Source organism: Ambystoma mexicanum, chromosome 7q, assembly GCF_040938575.1.
Source record: "Ambystoma mexicanum isolate Mex_15411 chromosome 7q, UKY_AmexF1_1, whole genome shotgun sequence".
Lineage (NCBI taxonomy): Eukaryota > Metazoa > Chordata > Amphibia > Caudata > Ambystomatidae > Ambystoma > Ambystoma mexicanum.
Genome location: NC_090941.1, coordinates 666,020,140 through 666,043,795, shown reverse-complemented (window position 1 = coordinate 666,043,795; position 23,656 = coordinate 666,020,140). Strand labels below are relative to the sequence as shown.

At 44.5% G+C, this 23,656-nt stretch overlaps 1 protein-coding gene across 3 annotated transcripts in view; it reads right to left on the bottom strand.

Annotated features, from left to right (window-relative positions):
- LNX2 (ligand of numb-protein X 2) overlaps positions 1-23,656 on the bottom strand; it is an 858,121-nt gene that overhangs the window by 731,113 nt on the left and 103,352 nt on the right. The gene's annotated exons all lie outside the window — the stretch shown is intronic.

Sequence of the window (23,656 nt, the reverse complement as noted above, 5' to 3'; positions counted from 1 at the left end):
TTGGGCACGAAGAACAAAGCTGAAGATGCAGGGGACTTGGATGGGCGAATAAAGCCATTGGCAAGGTACTGGTCTAAGTATTGTCGTAGGTGAAGGTTCTCAGGTTCCGTAAGGGCACAGATCCTGCTACAAGGGGGTTGTGCACCGGGTATGAGATCGATTTGACAATCGTATGATCTGTGAGGAGGTAAGGTGTTTGCCTGTTCTTTTTGGAAGACATCCTGGAATTCTTGGTATTCTGGAGGTAGTTGCATGACTGCTGTGGTTACTGTGGCCAGGCCTGCGTTCTGATTTTTCTTTGGGTAACAGGTTTGTGCACAATCCGGGAAGGTTATTCTCTTCTCTCGCCAATCAATACAAGGATTATGTGTTTCCAACCAAGGTATCCCCAGTATTATTTGGAACTGTTGGGCTTTGATTAGATCAAACACAATAGTCTCTCGATGCCCATCCTGACACAATAGTGTCATCTCTGCGGTGGAATGAGTTACAGGCCCAGAGGCAATTTCAGTCCCATTGACTGTGGTGATGACATCTGAGGTGATTTTTCGGCAGAGAGGTAGATTCATCCTGGAAGCCAATTCATAGTCCACATAGTTTCCTATGGCCCCGCTATCAATGTATGCCCTTACTGCATGCATACGCAATGGCTGCCCTGGATCTACGAGGACCATTGGTATGATGAAATGCGAGGTCCGAGTATCCTTCTTCAAGCTCGGCAAGCAGACCTCTACGCTTGTCGGGGTTGGTCATTCCCGAGTCTGACTCCATATGGCTTTTATCAGCAGCTCCTACCACCTTCTTGGGTGGTTTTACAGGGCAATCCCGTAGAAAATGCCCAGAAGTTCCACAATATAGACACAATTGCATTTGCCGTCTCCTTTCTCTTTCCTTCTGGGTTAAGGGTCCTTTAACCCCTCCGATTTGCATGGGTTCTGAAGCATCTGCTCCTTTGGGGTTAGCATGGGTTTTGACCAACACCCGATTCTCAAACTTGGCTCGATCAGCCTTTCTGTTCTGAAGTCTGTGATCTAACTGGACCACTAAGTCTATATATTCAGCGCAGTCTTGAGGTGGGTTCACGATTTGAGCCAAGACATCCTTGTTCTCCTCGAAGTCCTCGATGAAACGTGATTCGTTTTACCTCAGGCCATCCAGTTTCCACTATCAACCTATTAAAGGTCGCGATGTAGGATAAAAGGTCCTGGTTACCCTGTCGTAGGGACAAAAGTTTGTTATCCAGGGCCTGTCCTTGGGAGTGCCGGGCAAATAGTCTTTCCATGCTCGTTTGAAAGCCCTGAAAATCCCGAAGAATTGGGTCATCCTGAGTAACTAGTGGAATTGACCAATCAGCTGCACTGCCGCTGAGATATGACAATACAAAGGCTACCTTGGCTTGATCGTTTGGGAAGGCTCCAGGTCTGCATAAAAAGTGCAAGCGGCATTGGTTCATAAACACGGCGAACCTTTTGGGATCTCCGGCAAAGCGTTCGGGTGGAGCTAATGGAATATTTCCTAGTAGGTTTATTTGCACAGGGTTACTCGATAACACAGGAGCAGGATTTCCCCCGGAACCAGGAAGGGGTGCTTGTCCAGCCTGACTTTGCAATAGTTGCCTAGCAAGGTCATCAGTTCGCTCCTTTGACAAAATCAGTTCTCTCCTAAGAGCATTGGTTTCTTGATGGGCGGAATGCACTTCAGCCCTCAGTTCCCCTAGTAATTGGGCCAATTGGTCAGTCTCTGAGGTATCCATAACGCCCGGGTGGGAAATTTGTGGGTAGGCTTTGCGTTCTGTTACGCTCACCTAGCTCCCTCAGAGGCGTCGATCTGAACTGGACAGCTGCGGTCTCCACCAATGTGACGCGTAGGGCCGAGATGACAGACTGGACTGGCCCACCTAGCTTCGTTTGCTTGGCCCGTAGGAATATTCTCCTGCAAATGGAGAAAGGGAATTAACCACCCGTGGAGTTGAGCATAAATCCCACCACCCCCGCTGTTCTCCCCACAGATCACCTTTGATGTCCTCTCTTATAGTCTCACCTGATGGTTTGAAAAGATGAGCTCTCCATCCTGCATTGAGCGCAGGGGCACGTTGATAACCAGTTGCTTCACTGGCTCGAAGGAATTGGTGAGTTCCAGAACAATATTAACTCCGATATTCCCGGCAAGACGCCGTAAGTATGTAGTTCGTAAGAGTTCAAATGCCTGACTTTCACTCTTGTCCGATTCCTTGCAGGTTGCAGCTTGACCCTAGTAAAGAGTTCCTCGTGGCAACCGGTAATATTCTGGTAAGGATTTGTATTTTCCAACACAGTTCGATAAAATAATGTCAATATGTAACCTGTTGCTTTCTCCCTTATTCAGGCGCTGAGAGAAAGTATGAAGTCTCGGGGAATAATACCTCCGGCGGTAAAATCCGGTAAGTCTATTGTGGTGAGGAGGGTTCCCCTTGTTAGTCCCTTTGTTTCACCTTGCTGTCCTTTTGTTTCCCCTAGGGCCGGGGTTCGGCGAAGATGCAGTGGAGGCTGCGCCGACCCGTGAAGAGGAATAGTACCCCCGGTGGTAAAATCAGGTAAGTCTATGGGGGGGTAACTAATATTCCTCTGTGTATTCCCTTGGCTCACCTTGCTGTTCCTGTCTTCTCCTTAGGTGCCGGAGTGCGGCGGGAACCTGCAGGAGGATGCGGTGGAATGTGAAGATGCTGCGAAGGCCGGTGAATTCAGCGCAGCGCTGCAGCAGGCGACGCACATAAAATAACTTCTTTCTTCCAGCTCGAAGGCGCGATGGATCGGGAATTCAGGTAAGGATCAAAGGTATTGCTCTTGTTCTAACCTTTTCTCCTTCTTTCTCCCTTTTTCTAGGAGCTCCAAACTCGAGGCGGGCGTGGCAGAAGACTGGATGCAGACTTGCAGGCACGGTGAGCGTTACGCTGCTGGATGCAGAATAACGCGAAGCGTGTGCTGCTCTTCGGGCGTGGTTTAAATAGCCTCCAAAGTAGTCCCAGATAAGTATTCCTCCCCAGCCCCACCCCAGTAAAAAAATAGTCCCTAGGTAAAGTAGTCCCTTCCAAGCCTCTTTTGGCTTGGAGCTCTTGCAGCATGGTCTGCATCAGGTAAGTGTGCAGCATGGTCTGCATCAGGTAAGTTTTAATCTATGAGCCGGGTGCCTATGGCGCCAGGACTGACTCTCCCTATGAGCCTGGCGCCATAGACGCCAGGACTGCACCCAAATAGCCCCTAGCAGGGGTTGTTGGGCTTGCTTGGGATAACTTGATGCCTGCTTCCGGGGTTGCTGGACTTGGTCTGGGTCCCAGGGGGTAGGCATCATGACACAAATAAAGAGTTGGGTTCAATGGGCATGTTTAAGAGTGTAGCCTGGGTTTCTAGTTTGAAGCCCGATTAACTGAGCCATGCATGGCTTTTGATCAGTGTGCCTTCTGCCACGATTCTTCCCGCTTTGTCTGCTGCGTCCAGGTTATTTTTAAGGATGCAGCTGGCTACCTGTTCCCCTCAGCGATGGTGAGCAAGAGCTGTGTCTTTAGGGGCTCCGGGACTGAGTCTATTTGTGCGCAATCTCGTCCCACTTGTGGCAATTATAGCTGGCTAATAGCGTTGTGTTTATTAGCTATCTTTGTTTGATAGACTGCTGAGGAAGCTACCTTCCTGCCCAGGGTGTACATTATTTTACTCTACTTGTCAATAGGGGCTTCGGCAGAGGCCAGAGGGGTACCCAATCTCTTTCTTGTAGTGGTGACTACTAGGGAGTTGGGCTTTAGCTGCCCCCTAATGTATAAGTGGTCTGATGGGGCGGGTCTGAACATCTTGTTGATGCGCGGGTTGACTGCCCGTGTCAAACTGGGAGTAAGCCAAGAGGGCTGAATACATTTCTGCACTGATTGTAACAGGGGGATAAATTGAGTTGCTGATTTTGTTTATTTTAATTTTAAAAAATGTTTTATCACCAAGGATGTCCTCCACAAAGTCTTTGTCGACTTGGGCTTCTTGGGTGTCTATTTTGAAGTGTTCTGCAGCTTTTAGTAGCAGGTCATTATATTGCAGTTTGTTATCTACCGGGGAGTCAGCCACTGGTGGGTCAAAATGGTCTGGGGATTGGATGATGTGAACGTACTCGTCGTCATCATAAAATTGGTCCAACTCTGTGTCCCTTTGGTCCTCTGGGTCTGTGTCTGAGTCAGGGTCCTGTGAGCCCTGATTGCTATAATAATGAGTGTCCTGACCCAGGTCCTGATGTGATGAGGTGGTAGCCTGTGTGGTGTTCAGGCAGGCTTTTTTGGCATCAGACTGAGTGACTACTTCTCTTCTCTGAGTGTCTGCTGTCCCACTCTGTGGGACACCCTGAAAGTTGTGGAGGACTTTGAGGTGGTTGTAAAAGATGTTTATTAAACTAGACATTCTCCTCATGCCCCTATCGAGTTTTTCTGTGGTCCATTGGGAGGAGCTTGGCAACACAGACGGAGCAGTAGCAGGAGCAGGTGGGGTGGGTATAGGTAGAGGTTCAGGGACATGGGTCTTTTTTATCACGCATGGCCACTGAAAGGGTGTCTTCAGGGGTAGTGTAATCCCTGCTTTTCGTAGTCTGTAACTTTTAACCTGGTGCATCAAATTGATGGTTTATCGACATTCTGGCCTTTATAGTAGAGTGTCGGGAACGTGTTTTTAATTAACTAGCTCAATTTTGAGCTTTCTCCTGCAGCGTCGACTTGTCTTTCGACGACCAGTCATCGGGACCCGAGGATTTCCCTGATTTAAACGGGGTATTGGAAATGGTCTTTAACGTCGTTTTCGGGGGCATGTCGTGTGGTGATCGTGATCGCAATGGCCCATAGGACAGGGAATGTTAGAACCTTCCCTTCAACACTGCGTGTGGCTTATTGGTCAACGACGTGGTCAATTTTTGCCGATGGGGGTGTACCTGGTGTGATGTGACTTGGTAGTGCTTGAGCCGCCGGGTGTCGTCCCCATAGCAGAACCGCCGGCCTGCCTGTTGGGGTCGAGGGCTTGCACGTGGGAATCCTGATAGCCTTCGGCAGCACTTAGGATGTTGATGCTGCCATCGCTGGAGGCTCCCTCGACATCCCTCGGCCTGTATGGCGTGGTGGGCTCAGCCCTTAATTTTGCAGTCCTTTAAAGTCTCCGGCCTGAACAGTTTGCAAGACTTGCACTGTACTTTGGCGTGGTCCCTGGGGAGACAAAGGTTGCACACTCGGTGCAAATTCTTCTAGGGGAAGTTCCTGTTACAGGAAGGACAACATTTAAAAGAAGTGTTTTCAATGATGTATAAGGATAGCAGCCTGGTAAAATAAATGGGAGTTAAGGGGAATATATATTCTCTTAGTGAGACTGGAATTTGAACCTCCCCCAGATCTCCCTACTGTGCAGGACAGAGGCCGGATGGGCCCTGAGAGGCTGTAGTCAAAGGATTGTTGAGACAGGAGTTACTGTCTTCGACAAATGGACTTGTCCTTGAAGCCGTTGTGGAGTTCTTGCGGTAAACGGTTGTCAAAAAGATAGAAGAAATGCAACGATTAAACTTTTACTAAGTAATGGCGTCAACCAAGAAGTAACTCCATGATATACATCCGACTACGATGGCGGAAAAAGATAATCTGAGGTACCTCAACACGTGAAAGACCATGGGTACAGTAGACGTCACACTAGGGACAGTATTAATGGCATGCCCTGTCGACATCCTTTTTCGAGTTTCGAAAAAATAAATGTAATACTTGCGCAGCTTTCACTAGATGTCGGCCTATGCATAGCATGTGATCTAAGCAGATCCACAAGCCTCAGAAATACTGCTACAAAAACAATGAACAACAAATCTAAAACTAAGTAGTGCAGTAGCTATAATCAAACTATTTTATGTATTTGTTTTGTGTGTAGTTCCCTACTGCAACCCTATTCTGGTTCTTCTTCAGATTGTTTTTATAGGACTTCACATCATATCGTTTGTATGGGATGTACAGAACCTACCCGACATGATTATGTTGATCTATATAATAGTAATGAACATTCATCAGTAGTTTATATTCTGGTGTTGACAATCCATGTATGTTCAAATTACTTATGCTTCCTTCAACTTTATCTTCTATGTATGCTATTATGATACTGCCACAACCATCTATGAATAAACCACATTAATAACAGAAAATGTCCTCTTGGAGGAGAAATATTTTCAACAGTTAATAAGAGATCAGATTTCTAATGTAATTAGAATATTCAAGCCATATGTACCAATTACCTTATTCATGTTTCTTCTGAATATCGTTTAAATGGGTACTTGCATGTAGTGGGAATTTCTGTCTTTGAAACATATATATAGATTATACTTTTCCTCAGAAATGGTCCATAGAGCTAATTTATGCTCACCTGGATTCAGCAGCAATACCTTTTCATTTGGGTGTGATGGTGGGCAACTGATTGCTCAGTGCCAGATTTTGGCTGGGATTATGTAATACATTTTGACTGTTTTTCTTTCTAAAACAAAAAAAATGTTCTGGGGAATTTATTAATTTGTTTTTCTAGGAGGTATATAGTTACATGAAGAAGCTCTTAATGTTTGAAATCATGTTGATTATATGTTAATAATCGGTTTCCCAGGGAATTGTAGCACAGGGTGGGCTTATCCCTCTATCACACTACATTGGTGCTCCGTGCTTGTTGAGAACCAACATTTCTGTGCGTTGCGTTAAACGCCATATTGTAAACATATCCTTATAAATGGGACGTATCACATCCATTCAGGCGATTACGTTCCAATACGTGTTTCTTCCTTTCCCCCGGACGCCATCTTGAATAAGGCTACCTTTGTCTGCTACATTGGAAGCATTCCACCAAACCTTTTAGCAAAAACGTTTGCATGCCAACAGTCTCTAATGCCATCTTCAGTGAGGCATGATATGGTCATTTTCAATTGAGTGTCTTTACATGTCACGTGATTATATTATATTCAGGAACAAGTGTTTGAATATCGCAGGCGCCATCTTAACTGAATGAAAATTACTCCAATGTGATACATACCTTAATCCAAGTGCAAATATTGATCAATTTAAACGTACAGTTGTCTTACCCTACTTTATGTAAATATTCTAAATGCTCTCTTCATTACAATTTTCATCAGGGACCCAGTGACTTACAGATTAAGCAAGATGTAATAGTTACCTGACCCTATTTTATGCCATTCTACATTTTCATTGAGCCCTGTGCAACAACTGTTAGTGAGGAAAATAAGTTCCTGTTCCCTTTTTGAGTCATTTCTCTTGTATCTCCTTATTACTGAGGCCATTGAACTTTTGGACTACAGTCCATCTGAAATCATCAAATGTACAGTTCAATGCGGTAAAGTATTTAACCATCTGTGCATTTTCAAGTTTGTTTTTCAAACGGCTCTGATATGATATATGTTGCCTGTAAACAAGTGTTTCTAGGGGCGACAAGATAAGGGAGGGAAGACTGAGGGAAGGAAAAACAACAATCTTACTAGGCCTTGTGTCATTAGGATCCTGCAAGTTCAATAACGCAAAGTGCCAGGGAGAGAGACGGGGGTAGTGCAATCAGGGCAGCAATGCTCTGAGTAAGTGCAGCCAGGGCAATGCGGCGCTGGGAAAATGCAAGGAGGCAGGGGGCATCAGGGTTACAGTTACAGCCCCTAAGTGCAAAGTAGGCCCGGAAGAAGTGCGGGGCGACTGATCGTGGAGGAGCCTGGTACCCAGTGAGACTCTCAGGGTAGCCAGGCAACCAGTCAGCGCAGCAGACAGGTAAGTCAGCAGGGGAGAGAAAGCGAAAGCAGAGGCGAAAAGGATGGTCTTGAGCTGCTTCTAGAACTTCAGGTGGTCCGGGTCAAGTTTGAGAGGGGCAGGGAGGCCATTCCAGAGGGAGGCACCTGCAGAGGAGAGAGCTCTACCCCCACGCTCTGCTGGAGAAGCGTCTGACCCTCAGAGAGTTAGAGGTGGCTGAGCGAAGGGCTTGAGAAGGAAGGGGCTTTGGAAGAGGGAGTTCGATGTAGTGCGGATCCTGGCCCCAGAAAGCCTTTTGAACGATGCAGAGGGTTTTGAACTTGATCCTTGCAGCCACTGTGAGCAGGTGGAGAGATTTCTGGGCTGGAGAGATACTGTCCCTTGGTCTGAGGTCAAGGACAAGTGTCACAGTCATGTTCTGGATTAGTTGCGGAGACTAGAGGAAGGCAGATTGAGAAAGAGGCTATTGCAGTGGTCCAGCCTAGAGAGAACGAGGGCTCTGGAGACAGTGAGCTTCCTGGGGAAAGTGAGAAAAGGAAGAATACCTCTGAGGAGGTGCAGCTGGTAGTTGGCCTTCTTGACAAGGTCCGTGATCTGAGTAGAGAAGGAGAGAGTGGAGTCGAAGATGACACCAAAGTTTTTTGCCTCACAGGAAGGCAAAGGTAGAGGGCCCAAGGAGGGCAGCCAGAGTGAGAGAGGGAAAGCAGGAGCAGGCGTCCCAATGAGAAGGATCTCCGTCTTCATGGCATTAAGGCAGAGATTGCTAGAGGCACACCAATCCGGAATCGCGGATAGACAATCAGGAATGAGCGAAAGAGGAGAGGAGGCAAAGGGGAGCCTGAAATAGAGCTGAGTGTCATCCGCATAACACTGGAAGTTAGAGGAGAAGGTAGAGATGAGGTGGGCCAAAGGGGACAAGTAGACATTGAAGAGCCAGGGTGAGAGATAACAGCCCTGGGGAACACCACATGTGGAGAGAGAGGTAGTGGAGAGAAAGGATCCAAGTTAGACCTAGGAGGGTCAGTCCAGGAGGAAGGAGGTCAACCATTCCAGGGCCTGATCCGTGATGCCCAGGTTCTCACGGAGTCGATTGATCAGGCTGGCGTAACTGACTGTGTCAAAAGCAGAAGAAAGGTCAAGGAGGATGAGGACAAAAGGAAGGCTTGATGGAAGTCTTAATGTTCAAAAACACAAGTTTTGATATTGCGAATGGTTTTTGCCAGATATTTCAAACTACATGGTCATGTAATCATAGAGATTACATTTTTTGCATGATTAATCATTTTTCTAAATTCGTGTTTTTTAGATTACATATGTATGTTATGTTCTCCTTATGAGTTATTCTCTTCAAATAAATAGTTAAACTTAATGTAGATCTCATTAATACAAATTAATGTTATGAATCTGAATAATTCAATGTTTGCATCTTGAAGATCATTTTTGCACTTCTAATATAAATTAATTGGGGTTTTAATTAATGAATATTGGTATTTATGTATGTACATTTCTTTATCTAAAAATCAGTTTCTACTAGCTGTTTTTTCACCAACCGGCTTAAATTTGCAACAGCCTATTTGTAGTATGAAAGTAATTTGAGTACTGGTGAGGATGGTGCATCTATCCACCAGGGTTCCCCCTTTTTCTTGTACTGATTATAATCTGTAGCTGCCATGATTAAACATCTGCAAGCAGTTTGTCAACACCTTCCGATTAATCTACAATCGAGTCACCCGCTAAGGCTGTCGAGCTGTATCAATTTGAAGTTATTGAGGTACCTGAAGTGCCTGAATGGCATTGAGACACCAAGCCATTTATTTGTAGATACATGCCACATTGCTTGAAAACCGTTGAAAAGAATACCCACCGTCAAACCCCAGCTCACCCGTAGGAAGCACCTAGAAGGACTATTCCATGCTATGAAGTCATATAACAAAGACTAAAGTATAGAACCTATGGTCTAGGTGTTGTGACGATTCCAGGGACTATTTCCCGGGGGGGGGGGTGCCTGTGAGGCTAGAGAGGTGAGCCCGCTCTGCAACACCCTCCTTAGGGATTGAGGCAAGTGGGACCTCACCAGGAGAGACTCCCCCTCTGGCGACAAGGACTCCCATTCCTTGTGGGACTCCCGAAGCCATTCCCATTAATGGCATATATATGACTATCAGAGACAAAGAACACTGGGAAATCCAGAGATTTGGTTGAAGAGAAACATCATAATAAACCAACATGAGCCAGAAAGAGAAACTTCTCTTTAAAGAAAAATCTCCATTAAACTGAGATGAGTAAACTAGGAAAGGGGGCACGCCGAGGAGAGGCGAGGCTGAGAGAGAGAGTAAGCAGGGCATGCCCCCTGACAGCATCACAGCTGAGAGAGGCACAGCTAAGGAAAGCCGTGGAGCCAGCGACATTCAGAATTGGTCAGACTACGAGAGTGAAACGCTGGAGGAAGACCAGCATCTACCTGCAGTGGTGAACTGAGGAGATGGGAACCAAGGTGGTGTGACTATGATAGCTTTGTGGTGGACAGTGCGCCCGTATAACCCCAAAACCACCCTACCGAAGAAACAGTGAGAGATCCGGTGGCGCACAGCAAAACCTGGTCAACAAGAAGGACGAGACCGAGAGCCGGACGCTACTGAACTGCAACATAGAACAAGGCAAAACTTGGAGCATGAGCGTGACAGTGGGGACATTATCCTACGAACTCAGAGGTAACAGAGAAGACAGGAGAACGGAGAGGCCACTGGGGAATGCTTACACATCAGGAAAAACCTGTCCCAGTGAAATTGACGAGACATGGAATGGTGATAAATTGGAACTGTAACAGTGTGAGAAAGGGAGTCCAGAGTAAAACTGTAAAAGACTAATAAGCATTGGGGACAAATACCCTGGTAAGAGGGGGAGATATCCGATATGACAAGAAGTGCAGAGTGGAACATATTGGGAAGAGAATCCTATGAGCATGAAGTAAAGACCAGCAGGGTCTACGAGAAAGAAACACCAAGTAAGCTATCTCAGGAGAGAGGAAATGTCAAATATCAAGAAACTCTGTCCCAAATAAGAAAGTATATGTAAAAAGAATCAAAAGGGCATAGGAGCCTTGATCAAAGGATAAGACAAAGGATCAGACAAATGATAAGAGGAGATCCATTGAACACTGACCGGAGAAGAAACTGTAAATCCCAAAATCCATTGAAGGAGTTACAAGGTCTAATACAGATGAGAGACTATTTAATGATACCATATTAAAAGACTGGATTGAAGAACAAATTCTTTAAGTAGCAACAGTCAGGAGAAGGAAGTCATTATCTCCTGGACTATAGTCAAAGTTCAACCCAATCTTTCCTTGGTGGGCCAGAAGAATGCCTCCCTTCTACCGGCGTTTGTTCTCAGTCTCAATAATCCAGGAGAATGTCTCCCTTCCCCAGGCTTGTTGTGCCTTCGTTCTGGTCCAAGTTGCCAGGAGAATGGCTCCCTTCTCCTCCTAATTACAAAGCAATATCTTCTACCTACGTGGAATTACCTACTTTCCCTGGTCGGTTTCTTCTTTGGTTTGGCCCACTTGGTTCACTACCTTGCCAAGTACTGCCACAAGGAAGATGACTCGTATCACTTTCTTGGTTTGGGCCGTCAACCCTGGTTTCTATTCTTCTTTGATTTGGCCAAATTGGTTCACTTCCCTGCCAAGTACTGCCACAAGGAAGATGACTCATATCATTCTCTTGGTTTGGGACCCAGATCTCTGCTTCTCTTCTTCTTTGGTTTGGATAACTTGGTTCACTTCCCTGCCAAGTACTGCCACGAGGAAGATGACTTGTATGTCCATACAGGGTGTGATGAATCCAGCGAGATCATCACCAGAAACCCGGTGTGGGCCTCCTCCTCTGTGGCCAGGGAAAGGTAGCTGCTACCTAATCCTGACCCTGGAGGTGGTTTTGTGTGGGAGGATCACTGGGGACGTGGCTCATGCCGGGGGACAGTGGGATCTCCTTATCTCACAATCCCCTATTCCTGAATTGATAATGGATTATTACGAAATAGAACAACTTGATGTTACAGATTCTTCTATGAACTTCAGTTTCCATAATGCTAACAGTACTGGGACGAGGAAGCAGAACTCGGAGGCAACGGGAACTCAAAAGGGTGAATATTCAAAGGTGCAGTCTAGTTGCTGTCACTCAATGCACATGAGCAGGATATTTAGAACCCAAGATTAGGCTGAGCTGAAAAGCAATGAGAATGAAGGAGAAGCAGAGGAAGAAGGCTGAGGAGCAGTGAATGGCCGTGCGGGAGGTGTAGCTGCAGAAGCTGATGCCATCCGAGGTGCAGAAGCAGCCATGGAAAGAACCCCGCCAGCAGGAGTCACCCCAAAGGGTGAAATCAAGCAGAACTGCAGATCACACGCAACGGAAAGCGGCATACTAAGAAGCACAGCTGAGGAGACGTGCACCCAGAGCAGGGTGTGGCAGAGCATTGAAGACGCAGAAGATTAACAGAGCTGTCAGCGCTCCCAAAGACCGACATGCAAATTACCCAAGGCTCGCAGAAGAGAAAGCAGACCAAACGCTGAAGGACCGCCACAAAGCCTAACGGCAGGAAGGAGCAGCTGCAAAGAACCAGTGATTTGGCAGAGAGTGAATGCTAACCCTGGCCGATCCGTACACGAAAGCTATTACCAAACAATGATTTTGAATACCAAACAATTGACAAATTAAAGCCACACTTATTTACTGAAAGTTGACTAGTTAAAGAAAATGACACTAAGTGGAAAAGAAGAAAGGTCCCTTATAAGGGACTACAAGAGGAGAAAGTTTATAAACAGTACTATCCACAGCCAAGAGTTGGTCAAATGATTGTGGAAGAACTACCAGCGGGGCGAGCCTTTAGCCAATAATACCCACAGCCAAGAGGTTATGGGCATATGTACTGAAGGGTAAATCCCCTACTCTGTGGTGGACTGGGGAAAACAATCAACAAAAACCAACAAAAAATGTCCCCACAGGTTATAAACTGGTGATACGGTATATATATTACCTGTACACACCTCTTTCTCTCTGACCAAACAAAAAAATTGGATCATTTACTTTGATTTTGTCACTTAACCAGATATGAAGTCACACCCTATACATCAAGGATGTTTTTCGATTATTTAATAAAGAGCATAAGACAATATATTACACATGAGCCTCTGTGACATTTCACTGACTATTAGACACTTTTTTTCTTTTTTTGTGTCAGGCTCAAAACATATGACAATCAGATCAACAATATCTCAATAAATCATACACCATATAGAACGATAATGATCAAAAAAACCTGCATCAATTGCAAAAAGAAAAACTATACATTTTGAAGAAACAAACAAGAAAAAATTAAACATAGAAAGGAGAGATTTTCCTTTCAATAGAGACACTGAATGTCACGAAAAATACATTCTTCTTCTATATCCAAGAAGTCTTCTGAGATTACTTTGCTTCCATCCTGTTTCAATTATGGAAAACCTCAGATAATACTGCTCGGGTTTCACTTCTTACAAAACTGCTCGGGTCTACGTATAGGGTCTGGCCTAGCAGATGCAGGCACAGATATCACCTCTGGGGGCCGAAAAAGGTCAACCAGGTGTGGTCAAATACGTTTCGGCGTAAAGACTTTAACAAAAAACGCCTTCCTCAGGACCAAAGGTCAGATGTGTAAGACATTAACCCCTAGGGAAAAGAGACAAAAATAATAAAGAGGGGATGTTAAAGTTAAAAGAGCCACCCAACGATGGCTGAACAATGTTTAAAAGCATTCCAATTCCTAGCCCAGGGTTGTAGCAGATGAATAATTCAAAAGTGGAATATTCTAAGCAGATAATCTATACAACCACTGGGACAGAAAGGGAGAGTAAGGGTACACACCCGATCTCAGTGTAGAGTAATTCAACATGCACTAGAGAATCGTGCTCTGAAGGAATAAAAAGGTGTGTAACTCCTAGCCCAAAAATAAAGAAATTGAAGTAAATGAAAGAATAAATAATTTAATAGAAACGCCACATTATGGTTTCAGTAGGAAGAAAAAGAAGGAGAAAATACCATGCCATGTGCGTGCTAGTTTGCCTAGATGGAATAGGGCATTACAGGCAATAGGCCCTCAATGATACAGGAAAGGCAGATCTGAAGAAGGTGTGCCCAAAGGTTAGAGGCAATACTTTACCTCAAATGGGGTTTCGAAGTAAAGCACAAAACCAGCAGGACCGGATATAAATGCAAAAATGTCGACTCACTGAAGGGCACCAAGGTGCACTTCACCAGATGTAGTCTGTGTCTGCTACAAAATGCCTGAAGCAAAACAAAAAGCCAAGCCACAATATGTATATTTACAAACCTCTAGTCTCGAAGAGTACTAAAGAGGATAAAACATGTTGGTAACAAGGAGTAAAGCGTATAATTAAAAGCAATACCTTGCTATAATGTTCTTAAGAGGCCCTGTGTTTTCAAATTGGGCTCTAATATCTGTGGCTGCTGGATGTTCACTGTTTGTGAATCCGTCTAGGAGCGAAAGAGAAAAAAATACAAATGGCATGTCAAAGATGCACTATCGTTGTGTGCTAGCCGTAGTTATAAAAGAAAAAGATTTGAATTGTTAACAGGCAGCAAACACAAACTCACCAACTTCTGTAATGCGGCAAAGTTGCTTCCTGCACTGTAATTAAGCACACGATTCTTCAAGAAACAGAGCATATACCGTCGCTCTGAGAATCCAAATAAGTCAGTCCGTTTGATAACGCGCTGCACAAAGGTCTCCCCGTTACCGTGTGACAGAGTAAACAGGGCAGCCTGTATGTGCTCCAGTATATTTACAATGGTTTGTATTGGAGCATCGAGTTGCGTGACGTACAGCGGGTAGTCCACGCTTCCATAGTGGTTGGGGACTGCATCAGTAGTCCAGGTTGGGGGAAGAGCGCCATTGTTCTGATAGCGGTCAAGTAGGAAAGTGCATCCTACCCAAGAGGATTTCTCTGTAAAAACAAGGGCCAATATTTCAAATGACGGGTAGAATCAACTTCAAAGACTTAATGGCAATGAGGTCTTAATAATATATGCCATAATGTTTGGCAGGCTAATACCCCTCAAATAGCTGCAGGCTGTTCAAAAATAGCCTGATGTCCCAAAGGGTTAACTTAACCTCGTGTATATCAGCTATGGGGAAGTAAATAAAGTACAATAGATGGCTGCAATGTCAACCAACTAGGAAGAAAGAGTGGCTGCCAGAGTCTGCAAAAAAACGGGCACTAAACAAGGTGGTAGGTAAAGTGAAGATGACTGATGGCCTCTAGTAATCAAAGTGTAGTAGGTGCCAGGTAAGCAAATATAAATCTAACAAGTATAATGTGCTTCAGCACTGCAGATTTTGAATCCATTTTTTAAAAGACATAAAATGTTATAGAGATTTTAAACAGAGTCCTATGTGGGTGAGTTGACAAGACGTTGATTACAAGAGTCACTGACAGATTAAAGCATGCCCAAAATCATTGTGAGAATTCATAGGAGGGAGATTCTTCATTGAGTCCTCTCGATTTATCGAGAGTTAGCAGACGATGGATCCATCTGGATTCTTTGTTGCTCAGAGCTCTCTTCGGATTGGAGCTGTTTTTCACTACATCCAACACCCACCATTGAATGTCATCCGGGGTATGTGCAAAAGCAACAAAATGAGACACCATTGGTGCTTGGTGGTTCTTGCACCTAATCCTGGATCGATGTTCATTAATCCTTATGTGCACTGATCTTGTGGTTTGGCCCACATATCTCAGTCCACATGGGCATTGGATACAGTATATTACATTCGATGTTTTGCAATTGGATAAGAAACGTATGTCCCATGTTCTCTCCTGGATTTTAAAATTGGACATTTTTCTTGTGAATTTACAGGCCCGACAATTTCCACAAGGGTAGTGTCCCAACAAAGGTCTGAGAGTTCTAAGGCTTGTATTCGGCTTGCCGTGACTCGTTGAATGCACCAGTTTGTCTCTCAGATTTCTCGATCTTTTAAAGGCAAACAATGGTTTGCCTTTATCTTGTAAGCAGTTACTCACCAATGGCCAGTATTTCAAGAGTGTCTTCTTAATCAAAAAAGATTGTGTACTGTAAGTTGTAACACATGTTATACGATTCTGGTTTCCCTCCCTCAGGCTAGGCTCTAGCAAATTTTCCCGGGGGGTGAATCTTGCTCTTTTGAGGGAGTGAGACACCAGTTTCTTTGGGTAGCCTCGTTCTTTGAGGTCACTGGCAAGTTTGTTAGCATGTTTGTAATAATCAGCAATCTCTGTACAGTTTCTGCGGAGTCTGAGAAATTGACTGAACGGCAAATTCTCTTTAAGGGATCTTGGATGAAAGCTCTTAAAATGTAAAAAGGTGTTTCTGTCGGTCGTTTTTTTGTGCAGAGAGCAAGCCAGATGTCCTACTTTTGCATAAATGCATAAGTCCAGAAAATTGATTGTCGACTTATAGTGCAACATCGTGAATTTGATGGTGTTATGCTGACAATTCAAATAGGCAAAAAATTCCTGTAGAGACTCAATGTTGCCCCTCCAAAGAAAAATCACATCATCGATATACCTATACCATTTTCTAATATATGGTCTATGGATGTTGTCTTCCGAGAGGACATATCTCATCTCGAAAGCTGCCATGAACAAAATCGCCAGGCTAGGAGCAAATGCTGCTCCCATTGCCGTGCCTCTTGTTTGTAGGAAGAACTGCCCTGAGTAAATAAAGAAATTTCTTTGTAGAGCAATAGTCATTAATTCGACTATAAAAGCCGCTGGGACCCTATGTTGGGTCGCCTGGTGAGTGAGGAAAAGATGAACTATCTCTATTGCCTCCTCTTGAGGGATGTTTGTATAGAGCGATGTAATATCCATTGTAACTAGGAAATCCTGATCTTCATCAAATGGTTCTCCCTCAAAGATTTTTATAGTTGCTGTGGTGTCTTTCAAATATGTGTCTGTTTGTTGGCTGATCGGTTGCAAAAATAGATCTATAAACTTACATAAAGGTTCCAAGATGGAACCACAGCCCGACACAATCGGTCTACCCGGAGGGTGTATTTGGTCCTTGTGGATCTTAGGAAGACTGTAAAAAGAAGGAGTCCTTTTTTCCGAGTGATTTAGATATTCAAATTCTTCCTTTGTTATCCATGATCGTTCTACTGCATATTGAGTGACATCCCTGATCTCTTTTTCTATGTCTAATGAGGGATCCTTCCTCAGGTGGCAATAGCTTTGGGTGTCTTCCAGCAAGTCTAAGGCCATACGGTTGTATCGTTCCCACGAGAAGAGGACAATACCTCCCCCCTTGTCAGCGGGTTTAATGATCAGGTTGGGGTTTGATGTTAGTTCTTCCAGTGCTTTCTTCTCTTTATTTGAGAGATTATTTCTGACCTGATGATTTATATTCTGGATACTTCTCAGATCATTCAAAACACATTTTTCAAATAAGACAATTTCCTCTGCCACCTGATTATCGGATGGAGTAAAGGCCGAGGGAACCCTAAGTCCAGTGTCTGTCGCAATCTCGTGGTCCCCTTGTTCACAAAAAAAGTTACTAAGTCTAACTTTTCTGAAAAATTGTTTCATTTCAATTTCCGTAGAGTACCAATCCGTCCTGTTGGTGGGGACGAACGAAAGGCCCTTTGTGAGAAGCTGAATTTGTTGATCAGACAATGCTATATCTGATAGATTAAAAACTGGAATGGTTTGAACTTCCCTATTTCTTGCCTGAGGGATGGTGGGGGTTTCTATTGGTTGTAGCCTCTCCTGCGGGGTCGTTGCCACCTTCTTCCGCCCCACGTGTCCCATAGCTGGCTGTAAAACTCCCCTGGGTAGCCTCGAGACTGGGTTCTCCTCCTTGGCCCTGGGGCCCATTGTATGGATGCTGCCTCTTGCCTTCGTGTCACCATCTGTTAGCCACCCAGTACCATCTGGATGCTCTCGGCCAAAGGAGTCCCATTGTCCTCTTGATTCCGGAAGCAGACTGCTCTCAGGTCCGTCCTGACCTTCTCTGCGTCTCCTTTGGGCTTCTCAGGCTTCACGGTCTCTCGTCCCGGTTGGCTGTGTACCCCTGATGGGCAGTCCGTCTTTAATGTTTATGGTGTAAAAGGTACCACGCCTCTGCGAAAGTCTAGACTGCTGCAGTTCCTTCGTGGTATTGCTCTTCATTGTTCCTGTGTTCCACCTCGTCCTGGTACTTGGATTACCTAGGCTCCTGACATTCTTTTTTGTCTCAGTACATTCCAGAACCTTGAGGTAGTCTACTTTACAACATGGAACTACTGTCTACAAAAAGGTTAGCAGAAGGAGAGGCTAGAGTGTGAGGGGGTCTGATGTTATGGCTAAGCCCTGGATGGTCATCCTTCTCACTATGGTGGGGTCCCTCCCCATGAGATCTTCTCGCATTAAACCACCCCCAGGGGACTATCGGGCAGCACCCTCGCCTCCCTGGCCTCATGGGAAAGGATTACTCCCTGGGGAGAAGTGACTACATCCAGTGATTCGTAACATACCCTTCCCCTAATGCCGCTGGCTTCCCCCATCTGATTTGGCAAGGGACAATTGTCTTCTTGGGTCTCTCGTTTGGGTACAATTATCCCAATTCCATGCAGGTTCATTTTTCTTAAACCCTTCCTCTACACAGGTTTTAAAAGGGGAATATCTATTTGGAACATGGTTTACTACAATTATCAACTCTTTAATGGTGGGAACATTGGTGCCAATAATAGTTTCTTCCGGTAGTCCAGGCAACCCAGTGGAGTTTATTATAGTATCCCTAGGCCTGATATTAAGAGTGACTGGGGTTCTGGGGTACTTGCTCTCCGTGGACCCAAGTGATCTTCACTGGTCTTCCTCTATGTATATCGTCAGCGTAGACCAGATCAGCTCTTACCGCCATTTGATTGCTGCCGGACTCTATTAAAGCAGACCTGGAGGTTCCATTAACTCTAACAGGCTTGTGTGTTTGAAAGGGAGTAGAGAGACCGAAGAAATGAATGACTACTTCCAGGATGGTATCCTCTGGGGTCTCTATCTCTTCCTATTCCTCTTTTCCTATCCACCCTATCTCCACTGGTTCTTCTTTCTGGTTTCTAGGGCACTGTTTAGCCAAGTGTCCTCTAGTGCTACATGAAAAACAGATGGGAGACAGTATCATAGAACCTTTTCCCTCCTCCGGTTTTATCAAGCCCTTTTCTTTAAAGGGTGTTTGTCTCTTTTCCTCTGTCTTCTCTGATTCTCGTAGCCCTATCTTTTGCAGTCTTCTCCGAACTCAACCGTAAATCCTTATAAGGTATTATTTTTGATTCATGTTGTGATCTCTTCACATATCTTCACTTCTGTGCACAGACATTAGTAATTTGGTGGCCTCTGCATGAGCTTCTGCAGTCTCAAAGGCACTATTTAATGTCGGTTTAATTGGTTGTAAAACCGCACGTTGTAGAGAGGGATGTAAACTATTAATCAATTGTTCTAAGGCGAGAGCTCCCATGACTTCAAATAAGGTCTTTTTACCCACCCTTTGGGAGAAGGAGTTTTGTATTCAGGACCCCTGTTCTAAAGGTGTTTCAGTGGGACCTAGTTTAATGTCCCAGAAAGTTTGTCTATAAAATCTATCAGTTTGACCCACTCTATGTAACAGTAATTTTTGATCTCATCAAAAGAGGTGATCCCTAATGGGTTAAGTGTTTGGTAGGAGGCTCGTAATTCTCCTTTCAACAAAGGAGCGAGGTAGCACATTCGGATTTCGTCGCTCTAATGGAACTGTTGGGCCAATCTTTCAAGTTTAGAAAAAAATTCTCGGTAAGGTTGTAAAATAACATGTGGAAGAAGGAGCCTTTGTTGACTAGCTGTTAATTTCTCAAGACCTTCCTGATATCTAAGGCCTGCCTTAATCTGATGGTTCATGAGGCATTCTAATAAGGTCTCTAGGTGAATCATTTTGTCTCTTCCAGACTTTGATTCTTGGGAAGCCTCAGAAGTCATTTCTTCCCAGTCCTCAGAATTCCCTTTGTCCTCTTGGTCTGATTGAGATGCGTCTGAGGAATCAAAACATGTTCCCGGTCAACAACACTTGTGTTTCAAACTTTCCCCATTAATAATTCCTCCTCTGACTTCTCTGAGAGATCCGTCCTGTGAGGAGATGGGTTAAGCCTTTCCTCTATGGGTTTTCAAGGTTTTTCCTTGCTAGGGGTTTGTCTCTTCCCCAGTTTCTGAGTCTGCTTGTAAGGAAGAGGTTAACTGTTTTCTTACATCATACAAATCGGGTGGTCTTTTCAGGCTACAGTTTACTCCCATTAATCTCACAGGTGGTAATTATTTGCCTGTGTGGGCCATACACTTCCTGGGGTCCCTCCACTATTTATCAGGTGGACTAGAATCCCACTCTGACACCATATTTAAGGGTGCAGAAGAAGGTCACTGATGCAAAGTTGGCATGTTTGGGGCTAAAGATTTTTATTGAAAAGTAAAGCAAGAGAAAACCTATTTTTCCCTATTCCAAGGAGGAGTTTCCATGCCTCAACTGAAGATCTAAGGTAACTATTAGGATGTCTCTTAAAGTAAAGGTGTCCATCGTCCTGTGTCAAGAAAACCTTACCTTTGTCCCTTACACTATAAACTACTGTTCTGTTCCTAGGAGAATGTCTCCCTTCTCCTGGATTATAGTCAAAGTTCCACCCAATGTTTCCTGGGTGGGCCAGGAGAATGTCTCCCTTCTCCTGGCATAATTTGTTCTCAATTTAAAAAACACACCCAGGGGAAACACTCCATTCCCCTAGTGTTTGTTCTCAGTCTCAAAAATCCAGGGGAATGGCTCCCTTCCCCAGGCTTGGTGGACCTTCCTCTTAGTCCGAGTTGCCAGGAGAATTACTCCCTTCTCCTGGTAATAACAAAGCAATCTCTTAAAACCTGGGGGAATGACTCCCTTCCCCTGGTCGGTTTCTTCTTTTGTTGGGCCCACTTGGTACACTTCCTTGCCAAGTACTGCCATGAGGAAGATGACTCGCATCACTCTCTTGATTTTGGGCCCCAAACACTGGTTTCTCTTCTTTGGTTTGGCCAACTTGGTTCTTCCTGGGGTCTTTCTCCTACTCTGAATGCTGTGTGGCCGTCTCCATGCCTTCACCCTGTGGATCTTCTGGCCGGCCCTTGGACTGACAGTATGGATGTTGCCTCTTGCCTTTGCATCACCGTCTGTCAGTCACCCGGTACCGTCTGGACGCCCTCAGGCAAAGGAGTCCTGGGGAAAAGTGACGACATCCAGTGATTCATCACAGTACTTATCTCACTACAGTTCTTTGCAAGACTTTGATTCAAATCTCTGGAGAGGACACCCTTCCCTCGGCCCATGCAACCATTACATAGTTCGAAGGGGGTATACTATCTACCTTTACCCATTTAACTTTTATGATTGCAACACCTCTGAGCTGAGTTGTGGTTGAAGTTGGGCATAGAAGTATTGGCTCCCTTTTGCACTCCTGGCCAGGAGAGGATTTTGCCACGTTGCTCCTTTTTTTCTTATCTCCAATGCCCTTATAGTCAGCATTCGTGGAAAATTCATGAGGTCCCAATAATTTCTTCATAACTATTTGCAGGGGATTGGAGAGGCAACATCACTTATGGCTGTCAGCCACACCCTGACATGGTAATCGGTGATCTGGTAGCAGATCACACAGTATCATTTAGGAGTTCTTGTAATGCATCTAGGTAAAAATCTAAGGAGTGCTCTGGATGGGGAGAAATCGAACTGGTTGGTTTGATCAACAATTAGCAACATGTTCTTTGAAGAGTAGGGTCAAGTCTTTCCTTAAGTATGGAATGAAGGTGGTGAGTCTAATTTGCAAAATTAATTAGTTTCAGAGACAAGGTGCAAAGCAAGAAAAGGCCCGTTTTCAATGTTTTCCCTCTTGGGTCCTTTGTATCCAATCTTTCAGTGGTGCGACTTCTGGTGGTGCATTCGCCCTAGCTTTTGCACACATGACGTCTCGCAGTATACTCGGTGGGCAAGCTTAATGTTCCACACAATACAGGGAGGTATGTCTGCATATTTCAATCTGTGATGATAGTGGCCCTTCAGCAGGATGTCTCTCCATTTTTTGTAAGGCAGTAGCCCAATCACTTATCCATGACAGAAGTATGAGAATACACCAGCTCATAATTTCTTGCTATTTCAAGGATTTTATGAAATGAAATCTAAAACAGCCATAGAATGTGCTTCAGTGACCTGCATGGAATAATTTGGTGGTGAAAGTGTGGCATCAGCAAGGCAGGGCAACTATGTACTCATCATCCATAGTGTCATCAGGGACAAAAAGAGTTCATGCACATCACTCATAACGTGCTGCAATAACATGGATCTCTTCACCACTGGATCAAGTAGTTTTGCAGCTTGTGCAATGACATCGACCCTCGCTAGACAAAAGATGATGCACCAACTCTGATCTCAACATGAGGGGGTAGCAGATGTTGAGTAATGCCATGAGCTTTGAGAGCTGCTTCTGTTGGGGCATGAGACCTGCTGCTTGTGTTCCTCCTTTGTTGTAATTGCAGTATTGGGAGAAGTGTGTGCCCTGGTCCTGGGAAACACGAAACAGGAAGTTGCACTCAGCATGTTTTTGGAGCAATGTGCAACTACTATCTTATCACCAGCTGTTAGGGCTCATCTCCCTAGAAGTCCTGGACAGAGTACAAAAAATGTAGGAGACAAGAATTAATCTGCTCTGCATTTTCCGGTCGAGAATTGGCATTTTAATATCTCGGGTTATGACCGAATACAAAGGAGTCCATGCATAAGAAAGTCCATGAGGGCCAGAGGCTCAAGGCCTAATGGCAGCAGAGGAGTAGTAAAACAGTGTGACACATATAACATATGAGGAAAGTATGGCAAACTTTCCGTCTTTCTACTGCTGGGTTCTGCAACCTGTAGCTCTCCAAATGAAGGTTTTGGTTCATGACTTTGATGATCGCTTGCTGTTGAATTTACTGGGTAGGACTGATGGGAATTGTAGTACAAAACATCTGGAGACCCAAACGTTATAGACCGCTGCAGCGAAAGTGGCAGCAGAAGTGGTCTGCCATGGTGAACTGTGGTGGCAGCATCTTTACAGTGTTTATTACTGGAGGTGGACCGACTGTGCGAGGACTTGCTGCAGACCTGTTTAAAAACTCAGAATCCATGCGGAAGTGGCAGCAGAAGTGGTCTGCCGTAGTCCACTGTAAAGTTGTGGATTAAAGACCTAATAGCAAGCGGTACCCTCCAGACTAACTATGGACATCAGCAGTGAAGGATAACACTATCTTAAAAGCAGTTGTGTTAAATCTGGAGCCACACAACCTGGAACTGAAAGACCACTCTGGTGAGGTAAATATGATGGCCCGTAGAGGACCGTAGAATATCATTCTCCTCTGAGGCATGTGTTATCCCGGATACAAAAAAACACAAACCACTTGAAAGAGACCCCAGGGTTAACACAAGGGGGTGCCCTTGGTATATAATACTGTAACAGCATGCAAACCCATAAGCGTAATGCAATACTACGAAGTTAATACCAAATTATTTGTATTATTATTATTAATCAAATGCAATGGAATATTAAATTATATAGTCACAAAAAATCATTTATAATTCATAACCCTGTATGTAAAACACGGAAAAGTACATACACAAAAACATAAAATTGTTAATGGTACAATTTCGAAAACAAAACAAACTCACTACAATCGTAATAAATACACTCTACTCATTCATGCCCATAAATTCCTCTTTAAAGTGTCTAGTGCAATCATTCAATAAATCTAAGAATGTCAATGCATCCATAATGAAAAAAGGACACCCTTTGTGACCTAAAATACAGGAATAGAATAATTAT